This window comes from Ursus maritimus, unplaced genomic scaffold (assembly GCF_017311325.1).
Source record: "Ursus maritimus isolate PB19 unplaced genomic scaffold, ASM1731132v1 scaffold_27, whole genome shotgun sequence".
Classification (NCBI taxonomy): Eukaryota; Metazoa; Chordata; class Mammalia; order Carnivora; family Ursidae; genus Ursus; species Ursus maritimus.
The window spans coordinates 14,674,650-14,692,095 of NW_024425230.1; the positions used below are offsets into that span (position 1 = coordinate 14,674,650).

At 38.6% G+C, this 17,446-nt stretch overlaps 1 non-coding gene across 1 annotated transcript; it reads right to left on the reverse strand.

Moving 5' to 3' along the window:
* Positions 1 to 425: 425 nt before the first annotated feature.
* On the reverse strand, positions 426 to 533 carry LOC121105563. The gene has a single exon (XR_005838176.1). It is a non-coding gene; the product is annotated as a U6 spliceosomal RNA (small nuclear RNA).
* Between the last annotated feature and the right edge of the window lie 16,913 nt (positions 534 to 17,446).

Here is a 17,446-nt window from a genome sequence, read left to right on the forward strand (position 1 = left end):
ACATCCTTAGTTTTTGATGTAGTGTTCCATGATTCATTGTTTGCGTATAACACCCAGTGCTCCATGCAATACGTGCCCTCCTTAATACCCCATCACCGGGCTAGCCCATCCCCCCAGCCCCTCCCCTCTGAAACCCTCAGTCTGTTTCCCAGAGTCCATAGTCTCTTGTGGTTCATTTCCCCCTCTGTTTACCACCCCCCTTCAATTTTCCCTTCCTTCTCCTAATGTCCTCCCGGCTATTCCTTATGTTCCACAACTAAGTGAAATCATATGATAATTGTCTTTCTCTACTTGACTTATTTCACTTAACATAATCCCCTCCAGTCCCATCCATGTTGATGCAAATGTTGGGTATTCATCCTTTCTGATGGCTGAGTAATATTCCATTGTATATATGGACCACATCTTCTTTATCTATTCGTCTGAAAAATATGGAACGCTTCAGGAATTTGCGTGTCATCCTTGCGCAGGGGGCCATGCTAATCTTCTCTGTATCGCTCCAATTTTAGTATATGTGCTGCCGAAGCGAGCACCAAACACCACAAGTTTTAAATTGAGGGCAACACAAGGGAGAAGGAGACAGTTGACATTTTTAGAGATTCAGCCCTGGGTTTAAATCTCACCTTTGCCACATCATCCCGCTGTATTTTCAGAGAAATTCCCCTAAACGTGTTTCTTTACCAGCCCCACATGATGGTATTAATGATGCCGGGTGGTGTGGCTGTCAAGAAGACTAGTGTGTCCATAGCATGATAAAAGACAAAGAGCGAAAACCGAGTGGCTGTTATTTCTTCTTCCAGCTACTAAGCCTAGAGAACTTGAGATAAATCCGGATGCCTAAACTTCAAGTTAAAACAGCACCCCTGGGCCTATCAGATATACACTGAGATCAACTCACTCTAACATGAGAATGAATAAGAATATCGTCCTCAAAGGTTTATTGTGGTAATAAAATGAGATTAAATATGAGAGCTCTATCTACAAAGTTCCATAGCAGTCTGTCCAGCCTCAATCAGAGGAATTCCAGAACGTCATCGGAGGATCTGCAAGTCACATGACAAAGGTAGATACGGTTGTCAGCATCCCCAAGAAAAGAGAGAAGAAAAGATGCTGTGGCATTTGTAGCTGAAAAGGAGAGGGGTACGGACTCGTAAAAAGCCCTGTATTTCCTGCAATAAAAATAGCATTGATCCAAAACATATGTTTGATAGAATCTTTTTATTTTATTGTTGGAATAAAAGCTAAAGGTCATCTACACCAATATTATTACTTCACACAAATGGTAAGGGGTCTTGCTTCTAGGTCTCTAATGCTTCTCTCATCAATGGATGCTCTTTGTTTTTACTATCGCCCTGGAAAATGAGCCTCATTCTTGCCTTCCAGTCAATATGATGAAACTTTCTCTTATGCTAGCGTATTCTTATTATTGAGTTCAACCTTCTGCCATTTCTGAGAGGGCTTAATCTCTGAGAAACTGGACTGAGTTGGACAGTCCAGCTGGACCTGTTCCCGAAGACAGGGTAAAAGCTAGCTAAGTTTTCAGCTTGTGTACTTGTGGAAACTTATTCACAACAAAGTGGCGTTGACTTCAATGAAGCAAAATATGAATTTTCCATACATTTAAAAGTTTCAAATGAGTCGGCCCATAAAATCACAGAATATATATACATATACACATAGGTATCTAACTAAGAATAGAAGACTAGGAATTCAGCAGTGTGATAGGCTCAATAACAGCCCCCCAAATTTTAGGTCCTAACCTCTGTCAATGGTACTTGGTTTGGAGAAAGGGTTTCACATGTCAAGTCAAAGATATTGAGATGGGGAGACTATCCTGGATTATTTGGGTGCATCCTAAATGCAATCGCATGTGTCCTTACAAGAGGGAGGGAAAGAGAGGTCTGACATGCACAGAGAAGGCGGCAATGTGAAAAGGAACAAAGAGACTTGGAGAGGCTGGCCTTCAGGATTGGAATGATGCAGCCATGAACCAAAGAATCCTGGCAGCCACCAGTAATGGCTGGAAGAGGCGAGACAGGGATTCTCTCCTTGAGCTTCTGGAGGAAGCGCAGTCCCCTGATAATACCCCAATTTAGGCCTAGTGATACTGATTTAAGAATTCTGAACTTGAGAAATCAGGAAGAATAGGTTTCTGTTGATGAAGGCACCAAGTTCATGACAATCATTCTAACAGCAATAGGAAACAAATACAAGCAGTTATCATAAAGACAGGGCAATCTCTTCTCCCATGGATCTTATAATCAAGGAGAGAAGATAGAAAATTGAACAAATAAAACAGAAGGTGACTTAGGATGGGGGGTATGATAAGGAAGAGCAGGGTGTTTTGAGAACATAATAGCAGAGGGGTCACATCTGTCATTGGAGGTCAGGGAAGGCCAAGCTGAAAGTGTTTAAAATGAGATCTAAGTATCTAGAATGAGCAGCAGTTATATGGCAAGGTACAGGGCACTCATGGAAGTGGGTTCCACACTGTGCCAGAGCCAAGAGGCCGTGGGGATAGTTTCACATTCGACCCGTGAAAACCATCCAATGGGCCAGAGTGTGGAGTGCATTGAGTGGTAGGAGATAAGGCAGATAGACAGGCAAAAAACATACTACGCAGGGATTTACAATCATGGTGAGGAGTAGAGGGATTATTTTAAAAGCAGTGGGAAGCCACTAAAGTTCTCCAATCAGGGACTGGTATATCAGATTTCATTTTAAATGGATAAGTTTGGTGTCACCATGAAAAATAAATAGAATTGGACTGAATCAAGGTTGGTTGAGGGGGCCAGGCTGTGATCTAAGCAAGAGATGACTGTAACTTGCACCAAGACCAAGGACAATGGCAGGGAGGCTAGACAAGAGAGGTGAGTGCCTACAAGAGAGAGCATTGACTTGGTAGGTAGAATAGGACTGCCCAATTGACCGGACATGAGGTGTGTGAGAAAGCAAAGCTTGAAGATGGGCCCATCTGCTGGGACATGGAGTGCTGACATTTCAGGAGGTGATTATGAGTTTGGTTTCAGATGTGTTGAGTTTGACATGTTGGTGGAAAATATAAATGGAAATATTGACATGGCAAGGGGGAATATAGATAGGAAACTCAGAGTGCTGGTCTGGCCTGGACAGGTGGATATGGGATTTAATTTCTAGAAACAGGGCAAAGTGGTAAGGGGCCCAGAGAGGGAGGAGAGGAATGCTCAGTAATCACCACAGCAAGTGAGGGTCCTTGTAAAGCATTGGCACAGTGAGGGGTTCTATGCACCAGACAACCTGTGTGTGACTCAAAACTTCCTCTTGCTGGGCTGGATTTTCCCCCCAACTTTTACCCTTCAGTTGCTTGATTTGAAAGTTCACTTCCTTTTCACATAACCACATTCCTGCGGACTCTGTTTTGAGCCATCAAAGAATATAGTTATGTCCTGCTTGGATAATATCTGTTATTAAAGCAAGAGCTAAACGTTTCTACGTTTGAGTACAGGGGAGAAGAAGTAAGGTGAAAAGGAAGAAGGGAAGCAGAGTGACATAGCACAGGAAGGTGATACATGCAATGAGATCATATTAGAAAAATACTGTAATTCACGGCAATTTACCTTGATACCCCTATTCTGTAATATAGCACCTCCAAATAGAAAATTGGATTATTTACTATACCTCCAGGATATTTCAGGTTACAAGAACAACAATTTCACCTATAAAATATAAAAAAGTGACCCAGTGATTAATTTGGATTGCGTGTTCTATCAATAAGCCTAAATATAGATAAAGCTAAATTTCCACTTCTTTATTAAAGGCTCCATTGATCAGAAAAGAGTATTTTTCTTTAAGAATATGCTTATATGGTGCCTCACAAATGAATTTTTCGTTCATGTTCTCATTCAATGATGAGATGATAGGCATTGCAAAAATAAAAAGATGAACAGGAAAAATAACGGTCTTCATTGTTTACAATATTATAAATAAATATGCTAGATATTGTACATTGGTGCAATAATGATGTGGCTAATATTTGCTGCATGCCTATCATGTGTTAAATATTTTGTTTGACCTTTGGATTGTAGCCGTGAACAAGATAGACAAGGATCCTGGACTCAACAAGTTTACCTTCTAAAGAGAGACCTTTGGGAGCAGAGAGAAGAGAGTAGATGCTGGCTAATTTGCATTGAAAGGTAAAGGGAGACATGTGCTGTTGGGCCAAGATAGTCGTTGGAGAAATTGGAGAAGGCTGGTTAGCCAAGGCAACATGTGCTTTGAAGTTTAACAGCTAAAGAGGGAGTCACTAGCTAATGGGCAAGGAGGACATAGAAACCAGGACACAGAACAGAACAACAGTGCAGAGATGAGAAAGTACCTAACGTCTTCAGAGAACGGGGAATCAACTGACACAGCTATGGCATTGGAGATTGAGACCAGGTTCTGAATAATATTAAGTGCCTTGCAGAGAGATTTAGAAGAATCCAAGTATTTCTAACCAACCAGAAAAGAATTTTTTTTAATCTGTTAATAGCCATAGATAACAGAACATTCAGCATATCATGCATGACTTGATTAACTAGTTTTGTTTTGTTTTGTTTTTTTATGGTTTAACCCATATTCGATCTCAATAATAAGCAATTAAAATAAGTTAAATAAGTTTGTGCTGTGGAACAAGATTTATTCTTTAACTAAAAAGTTCTGGCTTGTGATCAATTATACCAAGGGATGAAGTAGATTCTCCGTCCCCGGAGTTTTTAGGCCTGGAGACAGGCTCGTCTTGTCTACGCCTATAAGGTCAACCTGGATGACCATCCTTCTAGGACTCAGGATTTTTATGATTGTGAGATCTTGCAACACATTGAAATGACAAGCTAAAAATAGATTGCTGCAGTAAAACTAAAACAATAAAAGGATTTAATTTCATAATCATGTCCACCGTCATAGCTCTTTTAAAAACCATGGCTTTTGAAGAACCTTGGAAGGAGATGAAAATAAGATCTCTTTTATGGTTCCCCAACTAATTACTTTATCAGCCATCCAACAACACAGCCTCAAGTTTCTATAATATACTTGGTAAACTTTAATTAATATAAACCCTTTACCATTATTCTCATAATGAAAGATAAGACCATTGTCATATATCAAACAACAGAAAATTAATTGTTTGTCACTGCTTTCTGTGAAAAATATCGTATTTCTTTCCAAGTAGAATATTTATTTGGGAGTCATTTTACAGCTACAGATAGCCATAATCTTTCTTCAAAATGATGAATTTCAAAGGCCAAGACTCACATGATAAAATCCCACGATATAATTTAATGATCTAGAAGAAGTTCGACCATCATTGAATTTATAGACTCTTTGTGTATTAAGAAGCAGACATGAGCTCAGACTTTGCTAGTGATGAATAGGTACAGGGGCATGAACAGTAACTATTCATTTAAGGCCAGAGTCGACTCAAGTCATTCCATCTATGGGTCAAGATGTTCACAGATGATTGCAAATTCTCTCATCACTTAGTAAAAATGTAAACACCGTAAGGTGGCAAAGCCCATAGTCGAAAAGAAAGGAAGTCTCATGGCTTCTTGCCCTTAGCCACCAGACCTCTCATGGGATGACATAAGCCTGGGCACGAACTGGTTTTTAATGTGATGTAGGTCACACTCCAAGCAGACTGTAGAGAGGTCCAAGGGCACGGGTTATGGGATATCTTTCACTGTCAAAGCTCAGTTCAGGGTTGATGGTTGGACCAGTGCAACTTGGGCTTTGGGAAAGAACAACAGTGGGCCATCAGGAAAAGCACCTGAGATCTGTTTGACATTCAGAGATACTGTGCTTGGTGTTTAGAAAGCAGTAATTCTACCCCCTCCTTTTTTTTTTTTTTTTTAGAAATAAAAACAACTGTCTTTTATTATACAAACTCAAATGATGGGAGTAAATAGAAACAAGTATAATAAAGAATTGCCGGCTTCCTGAGAGCCTTCAGGAAGCAAAAGAAACTTACAGTGAATTTTACAAGAAAAACGGAAGTCAGATTAATCTGGCAAGTCAGCTAACAGAATCAGGTTAAAAAACAGTCTACTATAATAAATTGCACTAGTTTACCCAAATCTACCATTTGCAACACTGCCTCTTGGAGTCAATGTGCTTCACGTAGTTCTATAAATACGTATTTGCTGGATAAATGGATAAATGAATGGATGGATGAGTGGATGGAGAAAAGGAAGGAAAGAAGGGAGACAGGCATTTGGAGATTCAACTCAAACCACCTTCAAATACATGTCTTCTGTGTCAAGAAAACAGGAGAGGGGGAATAGCAGGGATGATTCTTACACCATCATGCATGTACACTGGAACTGAACAATTCAGTAAATAGATGGCACATGGTAGAAGCCAAGTCTGTCACTGTACAAATGTACCCCCTCCTTTTTTAAAATTCTGTGATGTTTGTTTGCTTATTTGTTTGATTCTGAAAACTGATCTAGGAACAGGGTGAAAACAAAGAAATGTAACATTGCATCAAGATAAACAGCGTATAAAAGAAAAAAAAAACTCAATGAATCCGTTGATTTATTGTATCTACACGAGGTCAAATTGTAAAGCACTTCGACTTCCTGCATAGACTGGCCATCTTGGACCTCATAGTGGCCCAGTCCTGGGGAGATCAATGACTTTTTTTTTTGCCTTTTTATTTTTTTTATTATAATAATATTTTTTATTATATTATGTTAGTCACCATATAGTGCATCCCTCATTTTTGACGTAAAGTTCCATGAGATCAATGAGACTTTAAATCTGTATGAGGGAAAGTGATCAGCGTGAAAATGAAATGATCAAAGACCGAAAACCAAATGATGCCCCCCCAAAAAGTGATATTTAAAATTGCATTTGCTGCCTTCCTTTTATAACATGAACAAAAGAACCTATTGGGAAGGCTAAACAGGTAAGGAAAGCTTGGAGCAAAGCAGAAGGAAAAACATAGCAAAGAGAAGGGAATATAAAATAACACAATTATTGCTCAGCAGGTGCGTGTCAGTGTATTAATCTCTGTATTACGAATCAAAAGTCAGGGGTGTGGAGTGATAGCATTTACACAGTAACTCACAGGTAGTACACGCTGGGGTCAGGATTCAAATGAAGGTGTGTCTGATGGGAGAGTCTTTATCCTTTCTCAGTGTGTCACATGGCCTCCCCCATCATTGGGTCACCTGGGTTTATTCCCGCTGAAGGTGGGGATCCACGGGCGGGGGAGGGTTACAGAGAAGGTCCACCAAATGCAATCTCCACTCCTCACCTGATTGCGTTTGGCTGGTATCCAGCGCATGCTCCATTTGCCCCCAAGTTCTCCCTCTTCAGTGTTTCAGGCACCGTCTCTGAGTTCCTCCCAGAAGCCCTTGCTCCTCAATGAGGCTTCTTCAGAGCACAGTCCGAGAGGAGTCTAGGATGAGGTGAACAACCACAGAAGGAATTTGCCAGCATTTAAAACACCCCGAACAGCCTATAACTTAAAACATGCGTGCTTGCTTCGAAAAGAGAAAAAAGCAGCTCCACCTTTTCCAAGTTTGGTAAGAACTTGCCATTTGCGACGACGTGGATGGATCTAGAAAGTATAATGCCAAGTGAAGTCAGCCAGTCAGAGAAAGACAAATACCATATGATTTCACTCATATGTGGAATTTAAGAAACAGAACAAACGAGCGAGGGAAAAAGAGAGAGAGGCAAACCAAGAAAACAGACTCTTCACTATAGAGAACAAGCTGATGGTTACCAGAGGGGAGGTGAAAGGGGGATGGAGGAAACAGGAGATGATGTATGGGGGTGTTGAATCACTATACTGTTCACCTGAAACTAACATTACACTATAGGTTAACTAACCGGAACTTAAATAAAAGCTTTTAAAAAATGAAACAAACTCAAAGGAAAGCATAACCCCTGTATTTATAATCCCTGGTTTTTTTAAATAAGATAATCTGTTTTTAGAAAAAAGCTTAGAAAAAGCTTTATAAAAAGCTTTCAGTGGCACTTACTTAAAGCGAAGAAATACATCAACACAACAGTCGTTTTTTTTTGTTTTTTGTTTTTTTTTTTTTGCTTTGGGGGGAAATTGATTTTCAAATTTCTTTAATGTTACATTTTCTAAAATAAATCTTTATTACTTTTACAAAGAAAAATCAAAACAAACTTCAGTTTAAAAAGCAATAGGAAAGAAGTTTTTGGTTTTTCTTTTTTTTCTGACAAGCTTCATCCTGACAGTACTCATTGGGGATTTTGTGATAGGCCTGCCATGTGATATGGCTTTTAATATCATCTCTGACATAGATTGAGTACCGTAGTCAATAAATTTCAGTTAGGGAGGAATTTTCCTCAAGGCTTCTTGGCAGGAATTTTTCATACTTTTCCCCTTTCCCCGGAGTCCTGGACAGGACTCTTCCTTGTCTGTTCCTATCTACCACTTTCTCATTTTTAACAGAGATGTGTCACAGATGAAAATTCAGCTGCTTCTCACCCAAGCTCTTCCAAACCATCTAAGGCACCTCTTCCTAACACAGAAATATGTCTAAAGGAAGTCCAGAAGAATTCAAATTAAGGAGCAGAGAGGGAATTATCCAGACAGAAATGTAAAGAGCTGTGATGGAAATCATATTTAAATTCTTCTTAATTTTAGAATAGTTTTAGGTTTATAGAAAAATTGCAGAGAGGGGACAGAGAATTCCCAAATAGCTTACAGCCTGTTTCCCATGTTTTTAACATCTTACAACAGTGTGGTATATTCATCATAATAAATGAATCAATGTTGATGCATTATTGTGAACTAAAGTCCAAACCTGATTCAGATTTCCTCGGTTTTTACTTAATGGCCTTTTTTGTTTCAGGATCTCATCCAGGGTCCATATTATGTTAGTCATCATGTCTCCTTAGGCTCAGCTTGGCTGTGACAGTCTGTCAATTACACTTTACTCCTTTGAAAACTGGAAGAGATGAAGGGATGTTGTAGTCGTTCTAACTCCTTACACATTTATGAATAGCTAGATACTTCCAGGAAGGATCGGAAACTCTAAGACGTATATAAGCGACCAATATTCATTCAAAGGGCTAAGTGCTAAGCAAAATCGAAAATAAAGAAAATTTGCCAACCTATTTACAGAAGAATGAGTGTCTTATATATCATGCAGCTGGCTGATCAATTTTAGTTGGGGAGAGGGCATCTGGTTGACACCCAGTGGTTTTTAACAAGTAGAATTCAGACAGGGTCTACCCCACAGGAAAAAACAAAACAAAATAGAAATCTGTCAAATGGTCAATGTGGTAAAAGAAACTGCATACACAGAGTCATCTGGCACACAGAGCCTAGCACAGTGCCTGGCACACATGTTGAAGGGATGATTATAAATGAATGAACAGAGTGTTGGAAGCAACTATGAATAGGGTCCCCCTGGGGCAGAACTTAATTTCAAAGGGCGAGACAATTCATGTGCAACGTGATATCTACCATCAATGCTAGATTATAAACCAAACTCCGAGCACTGTGACTTTTTTACTCAAGCTTATGGTTTTAAAAAGACATACGCCATGGAGTACAAAGGGCATATCGAGAATTGCTTCTATATACTAGTTGCGGGGACTTCATGGCAGTTAGTTAAGCTCTTCGAGAGTTAGCATTTTCATTGGTGTAATGCAGATGGTCTTGGTTCCTACACAGATCTGCTGAGAGAATTAAATGAGATGGTATCTGATATAAGAGTAGCTGGCCTAACAGAAACTCAGCAATGGTAATACGACATTATCATCTTCATCATCATCTTCATTGACATCATCATCAAAGATGAGAAACGTTCATTTTTGTCGCTACTCAAGGGTGTCGCATGCAAGGTGGTGATTCCTTTTCTAATTACCTCTTCCTCCCGCCAGCTCTCTCTGGCATGACATTTTCTGAAGTGGAGACATTATATCCTGTCATCTGTCTGGCAAATTCCTAACCATCTTTCTTAACCATGCACCTCGAAAAGCATCTCCCTGCAAACCTTTCTCATGCCCCTCTCTTGTGCCTCCCTAGGACCAATTCATATCTCGATACATTTCTCAGCTCAGATTCTGAAATCTTGGTTCCTATCCCGGACACTTGGCTGGGAGTTCCTGAAGAACAGGGTTGGAAACAGGTTCATTCCAGTCTGCCCATCTACCCGCATACTGCGAGGCATACTAGTTTTCTAGGGCTGCTCTAACAAAGGACCACAAACTTGATGGCTTGAAGCAACAAAAGTTTATCGTGCCACAGTTCTAGAAGCTACAAGTCTAAAATCATGGTGTCAGTAGGGCCACGCTCCCTCCGAAAGCTCTAGAAAACAATCTTTCCAAGACTCTACCGGGCTTCTGATGTTGACAGTGCTCCTTGCCATTCACTGACTTGCAGCTGCCTCACTCCAATCTTTGTGCCCATCTTCACGAGGCACCCTTCCCCCTGGGTGTCTGTGTCTATCTCTCTTTTGCTCTTATAAGGTCACCAGTCAGGTTGGCTTAACTGCCCACTCATTTCACTATGACCTACAGCTAAATGGCATCTACAAAGACTCTATTTCCAAATAAGGTCACGTTCACAGATACCGGGGGTTAGGACCTCCCCATATTTATTTAGGGGACACAGTTCAACCCGAAACACTAACACACAGTAGGTGTTCTCTGATGTCCTGATGAGGGAATGGATGGATCATTGACGAAATAAACAAATCCTACTCTCGCGATAACCAGGTGCAGACGTACAGGTGGTAGCTCGTTCTTCTGTAACCACAACTATGCTTTACAATCTTGTGGTTTCTTGGCACCCACAAGAATTCTGCCTTTTTAAATCCATGATTAAATAATCCCATGCTAAATCTCACAGTAATTCCCTTCCAGGGCTTCGTATTTGTATCCAATTATGGAAAACCCAAGCCAGAGCCTCAAAGGCATAATTTTAAAACCACTTTTTTTTTTCCTTCTGACTTAGCTGCCGCAGCAGTGAGCATACTAATTGCATCAATCTCCTTTCACCTGTATAATGTTAATAACTTGGAGGCAAAACGGTCCTTTGCAACCACATCCGATTTACGGGGCCAAAGAAACTGACAATGTTTGAGACAGATGTTTGCTGCTAGTTTTTCTCAATCCTTGACTTTTTAATATATATAATCAGCATCTTCATTTTCTTGCCTTTTCTTGTATGTTAGAGCAAAAGGACAGGAAGTACAGCAGAACATACAAAACTCCAAGTCTGCAGGTATGCTGGATTCTCACCTGCATATTTCTGTTTTCCTCATTGTGCTTCCAAATCATGGAGAGGTGGCAGTGCCTTCCAAGGCACCGAGCTCCCATTCAGCTGTTTTACCTTCTTTGCCTACATTGGTCCTTTTTACAACCCTTATTGATCTGCGTCTCCAAAAAGAAAAAAAAAGAACTGACTTTTCTTTAAGCCAGTAAATGAAGAACCACAGTGAGCCTACTTGCTAATCCTTGTGCTTCTTCATACCACTTAGCGGACCTGTGATGCTAAATTAGCTTATTTGCTTCCGCCTGGGGAGACATGAATAAAAAAAGGGAAAAAACCCTGACATGGGCATTAAAGAAATGATAAAAGCCACAGGCAACTTCAAGCACATTTACTCGTACTTAGGAAAATAGCAAAGTGTGACATCCTTGGAAATGTTTGTCACCCTTCTCCTACCGAGGTTGAGAAAGTGTGGGAGAAGTAATAGCCAGAGTTTGGAAAACAAAAACATACTTCTGATGGACTCCTTCTCCAGAGTGTTAAATGCTAATATCTCCTGGGGTGTGGTTGGGTATGTTTCCACCCAACCCGGTAAAGGGAAACTGGTCCTTTGTCCAAAATATCAACAAAAACTTAGCTCTTTCACTTAGCTGAACTTAAAAATAAATAAGATAGATAATATATTTCCCCTCCTGGCCTTTGGCTCTTCACTCTAGAAAGTTCTTTCTTTTCCCTTATCTTCCCTGACCACATCCACACATAGGTGTTAGAGAGTCAGCACTCTGATGAGTTAAACATCTTTCTTAGTCAGCTTCTCAGTCAAGGGATTTGGGTACAAGGTTTGTTCTCAGTATCAAATAATCCAACATTTAGGTCCATTGTCATAGCAGTGTAACTTACAACATAGTAGAGTTTTTACTCTATTGACTCTAATCAATTCCATGTGCCAATAGCCACACCCATGATATAGAGAGATAAGGAGGTAGATAGGTAAATAATATTCACTCTACTTTTTATCACCACCAGCTCTTGCTTTCTCTTAATGCCAGGTACCATGAACTTACAAGACTTAATGGGAGAGGCACACATTTAGTATCATTAATCTGAGACATTTTGTGCAGATACAAGGTTAAGTGTATGCCACCCCCTGATTGGATTTTTACTCGTAGACACCTTAACCCATTGATATGTCCCTTGCTAAAAAAATGAGTTTTAATTGACCATTTTCCACTCTGTGTTTTATCGTCCTACCATTCGAGGTGAAAAAAAAACCTGCTTCTTGAGAAGACAACTATCATATGATTTCTCTCATCTATGGAACATAAGAACTAGGATGATCGGTAGGGGAAGAAAGGGATAAAGAAAGGGGGTTAATCAGAAGGGGGAATGAAACATGAGAGACTATGGACTATGAGAAACAAACTGAGGACTTCAGAGGGGAGGGGGGTGGGGGAATGGGATAGACCGGTGATGGGTAGTAAGGAGGGCACGTATTGCATGGTGCACTGGGTGTTATACACAACTAATGAATCATCGAGCCTTACATCGGAAACCGGGGATGTACTGTATGGTGACTAACATAATATAATAAAAAATCATTAAAAAAAAAAACCTGCTTCTTTCTACCCTGCAAGTCTCTGAAATACCTCGATTCCATTTTATTTCTGCTTATAAATTGGCTGCCCCTCTTCTGAGCTTTTACCTTTCTTATAATAACTTGCCAAATGCAGCCAATGGTACCCATCACACAGGACTGCTTCCAACCTCTTCCACTAGACTTCTACAACTTCATTAATTATGTGATTTTCCCCCAAGTTATCAAGGGCAACAGTTTCAGCAGAAACTTCACCATTGCATTACACAACTCACCATCCTTGGAACCTTGAATAAAGTTTTTTGCCAATAGCCAAATAGCCACCCAAATTATAGATTTTCGTCATGACAATGCCCTATATCTAAGTGCTAGTTATTGTCTCGGTCAAGATTGAGAAATCAGGCCCTAATCCTTAAAATTTAGCCCTGGAAACGACACGTTTCCACTTCAGCAGTCAAAGAAAGTCGCATGGTCATACCTAAATTCGAAAGGACTGGAAAAATAAAACATTACTCACCAGGTGTCCAAGAAAAGCATAAGAAATCAGAAATATTCAGGGGCGCCTGGGTGGCACAGCGGTTAAGCGTCTGCCTTCGGCTCAGGGCGTGATCCCAGCGTTACGGGATCGAGCCCCACATCAGGCTCCTCTGCTATGAGCCTGCTTCTTCCTCTCCCACTCCCCCTGCTTGTGTTCCCTGTCTCGCCGGCTGTCTCTATCTCTGTTGAATAAATAAATAAATAAAATCTTAAAAAAAAAAAAAGAAATCAGAAATATTCAATGCACAATACTAAGAATGTAAAAGCACTTAAGAAAATTAACAGTAATTCCGTGTCATCATCTAAGATTCAGTCTGATCTGTTAACTGTTCCATTTGTCTTAGTCACTGTAACTTCATTATAATTATTTTTTAAGGATTTATTTATTATTTTAGAGAGGGATTTTAGAAAGAGAGATTTTGAGAGAGCAGGAAAGAAAGAATGCACGTGGTGAGGGGTTGGGAGGGAGCTGGGGGGGAGGCAGTCAGCACAGAGCCTAACTCGGGGCTTGATCTCAGGACCCTGAGATCACGACTGGAGTTGAAACCAAGAGTCTCACCACGGTTAACCAACTGAGCCACCCAAGTAACCCTCTAATAATTCTGGATAGCCAGTAGAGTCAGGCTCCTCATTTTATTCTTATTCTTTGCTCTTCTTGGCATTTCTTATTTTCATATAACTCTTAGAATCAGCTTGTCAATTTCCACATGAAAAAACCAACCTGCTGGGATTTCTATAAAGATCACCTTGAATCAGGTCAGGGAGAAATAACACATTTCTAATACTGAGTTTTTAACTTGATGAGTATAGCGTAATCCTTCACTTATTAGATCATCTTTATTGTAATAATGTTTTGTATTTTCTATATAGTTATGATTATATCCAATACATCTGTTTTGCATGTATTTGATATTTTGAATGTCATTATAAATTGTACTCTACATTGAAAAGGTACAGTTTATCATTTATTGTCAATGACTTCAAAACAGAATTGGTCTTCCACGTCAAATCTGAATTTAGCAACCTTGAAAAATTCGCTTAGCGATTCAAATTATTCATGTTTCAGTTCTTTCAGATCTTCTGCACATTCCAGCCATATCATCCGTGAAGGACGGTTTCAGTTTCTCTTAACTTTGTAATTTCTGTTTAATGTTCTACTGTTATGGGATTGACTAGGTCCTCTAGTCCAGTGGTGAATAGAGATGTGAATGAGGGATAGCCTGCTCCCTTCTTAATCTCAGGAAGAAAGCTCTCAGCATTTCACCATTCCATGTAATAGTAATTCTTGTTTTTTGTAGATAACTTTTAATAGGTTAAGGAAATTCCCTTCGTTTATGTATTTCGATTTTTATTATGAAATATATGTTGAATTTTATCAATTGATTTCTGTATATAGTAATGGTCATATGATTTCCCCTCTTTTTTGTTCATGCAGTAAATGACATTGATTTCAAATGTCAAACTAACTTTGCATTCCTCAAATTAACTAAACTTGGTTTTTATTCTTTTTTAATACATATTGCAGGGTTTGTCAATATTTTTAAGTATTTTTAGGTACTAGTTTGTGAGAGGGACTCAACTACCATTTTTTTATTAGGGTATTCTTGTTAGGATTTGGTGTCATGCTTAGGTTGGCCCTATTAAATGATTAGGAAGTTTCCCCTCTTTTTTTATTTTCTGGAAGAGTTTGTGTAATATTGGTGTCATTTCTCAGGTAAATTTTTGGTAGACTATTCCAGTGAAGACATCTGGTCTTGTAATTTTCATTGTGGGTAGATTTGAAATTATTGATTCAATGTCTTCAACAGATAACAGATTATGCAGATGTTCACTTTAGAAGTTTATCCATTTAATCAAAATGTTCAAACATGGAAGGAATATAATTTATTATATTCTCTACTGTAGTTTGTATTTTCCTCTTTTGAACTTTTTAATGTCTGTAGCATCTGTAATAGCGATATTCTGCTTTTTTATTCTTGATGTTGATTATTTGTGCCTAGTCTCTCTATTCTGATTATTCTTAATAGGAGTTATTGATTATATTAGCTTTCTCAAAGCACCACTGTTTGGCTTTTAGACCTGCTTTGTTATATCATTGTTTTCTGTTCTATTATATTTATAATTTTCTTCTTTCTGCTTTTTACTGGGTTTGATTTGCAAATATTTTTCTACATTCTTGAGTTAGACACTTAGATAATTGATTTGTGGGTTTTTTTCTGTTTTTTTCTTTTTTAAAAAAAATATGTGACATTAAGGCCACAAATTTTCCTTAATGTGAAGATCTATCAACTTCCACCATTCTTTTTTCTATCATTTTGTTCAAAATCTTTTCTCGCCCCAGTGTGATTTCAGTTTTGACCCATTGTTATTTTAAGTATATTTGTTAATTTATGAAATTTGGTATTTCCTTTTAATTACTGATTTGTAGCTTATTTCCAGTGTGATAAGATAAAATACTCTGAAAGGATTCAATTCCTTTTTGTTGAGACTTGCTTTTATGGCCCAACATTGTTTATTGATAAATAGTCTCTCTGCTCTTGAAAAGACTATGTATTTTGCAATTATAGCTTGCAGTATATTATGTACATAAATTGGATTTTGTATGATAATCACATTGTTCATATATCCTTTACAATAATGGGCTTTTTTTGTTTGTTTGCTTGCTTGTTTTGTCAATTACTGAGAGAACGATGTTAAAATCTCCCCAAATGATTATGAACTGTTATGTTTATCTTTTTAGTTGTGCTTAATAAATATGCTTAATATATTTTGAAGCTCTCTTGTTACAAGCATACAAATTTAGAACATGTAGATCTTCCTAGTAAATTGAACCTTTTATTATTACAAAATACCACTCTTGATCTTTAAAAATATTTGTTCCCTAAGATCTATGTCATCTGATGTTAGCATTGTTGCACCAGCTTGCTTTTGATTAGGATAATATTTTTCCATCTCTCTTTCCTGAATTCCAAATGTAATGTATTTTTATTTAAATTCAATTAATTAACATAGAGTGTACTATTTCTTATAGGTAGCACATGATCACATTTCAATGTAGTCCGAAATTCTTTCTTTTTAGCTGAAATATTTAGTCTACTCTTCATTTAAGGAAAGTTTATATGTTTGATTTTGTATGTATCATCTTATTCTTGTTGCAATTTGTCTTATCTGTTCTATGTTTCTTTTTCCTTTCCCCTCTGGATTAAGAGGTTTTTTATTATCCCACTACCCCCTCTAACATCTTGCTAGTTTCACATGATTTTACTACTGTTTCAATAGTTGCCTTAAAGATGTAAACAAATGCTCTTCGCTGATTACCATCTAGTATAAGTTAACATTTTTATCTGCTTGTATATAGTTTAACCATCACAAAATGTCATCATCATCACCACTTTTAAAGGCAATATTTCATTAAGATTGAATTGTTTTTTTCCCTTTCTCTCACTCTTCATTCTTTTCCTTGTGGTATCATTTTCCTCTTGCCTAAAAAACATCCATTAGTATTTTCTTTAGTGAGTTGAGCAACCACTTTTTGTGTCCTATTCCATATCCCCTCAGTTCATCTCTGATTTTAGCTCTATTTGTGCTGGAAAGTTATTGTTTGTTTGTTTGTTTGTTTGTTTGTTTTTAAAGATTTTATTTATTTGAGAAAGAGAGAGAGAAAGTGCTCATGAGCAGGGGGAAGGGGCAGAGGGAGAGGGAGAAGCAGACCCCTGCTGAGCACTGAGCCCAATGTGGGGCTCCATCCCAGGGCCCTGAGTTCATGATCTGAGCCGAAGGCAGACACTTAACTGACTAAGCCACCGAGGTGCCCCTGTGCTGGAGTTTTTGTACACACAGACAACATCTCATATCAAGTGCCAACTATGCTCTTTCAGCCTTTGTGCTTTTTCTAAAGTCAAGGGAGTTTATTCAGTGCATACGAAGAGCGAAGCCTTGGGTAATGACCTTCGGGGCTGCTTTCATCAATTCCTGTCAACTTTTTCTTTATGTAAATTGAAATAATGATATTAGGTACAGGCTATTAGATTTTCATAACTTCCTCTTAAATTGATCCTTTTAGGTTTATGCCATGTCTCCAGCAACACTTCTTG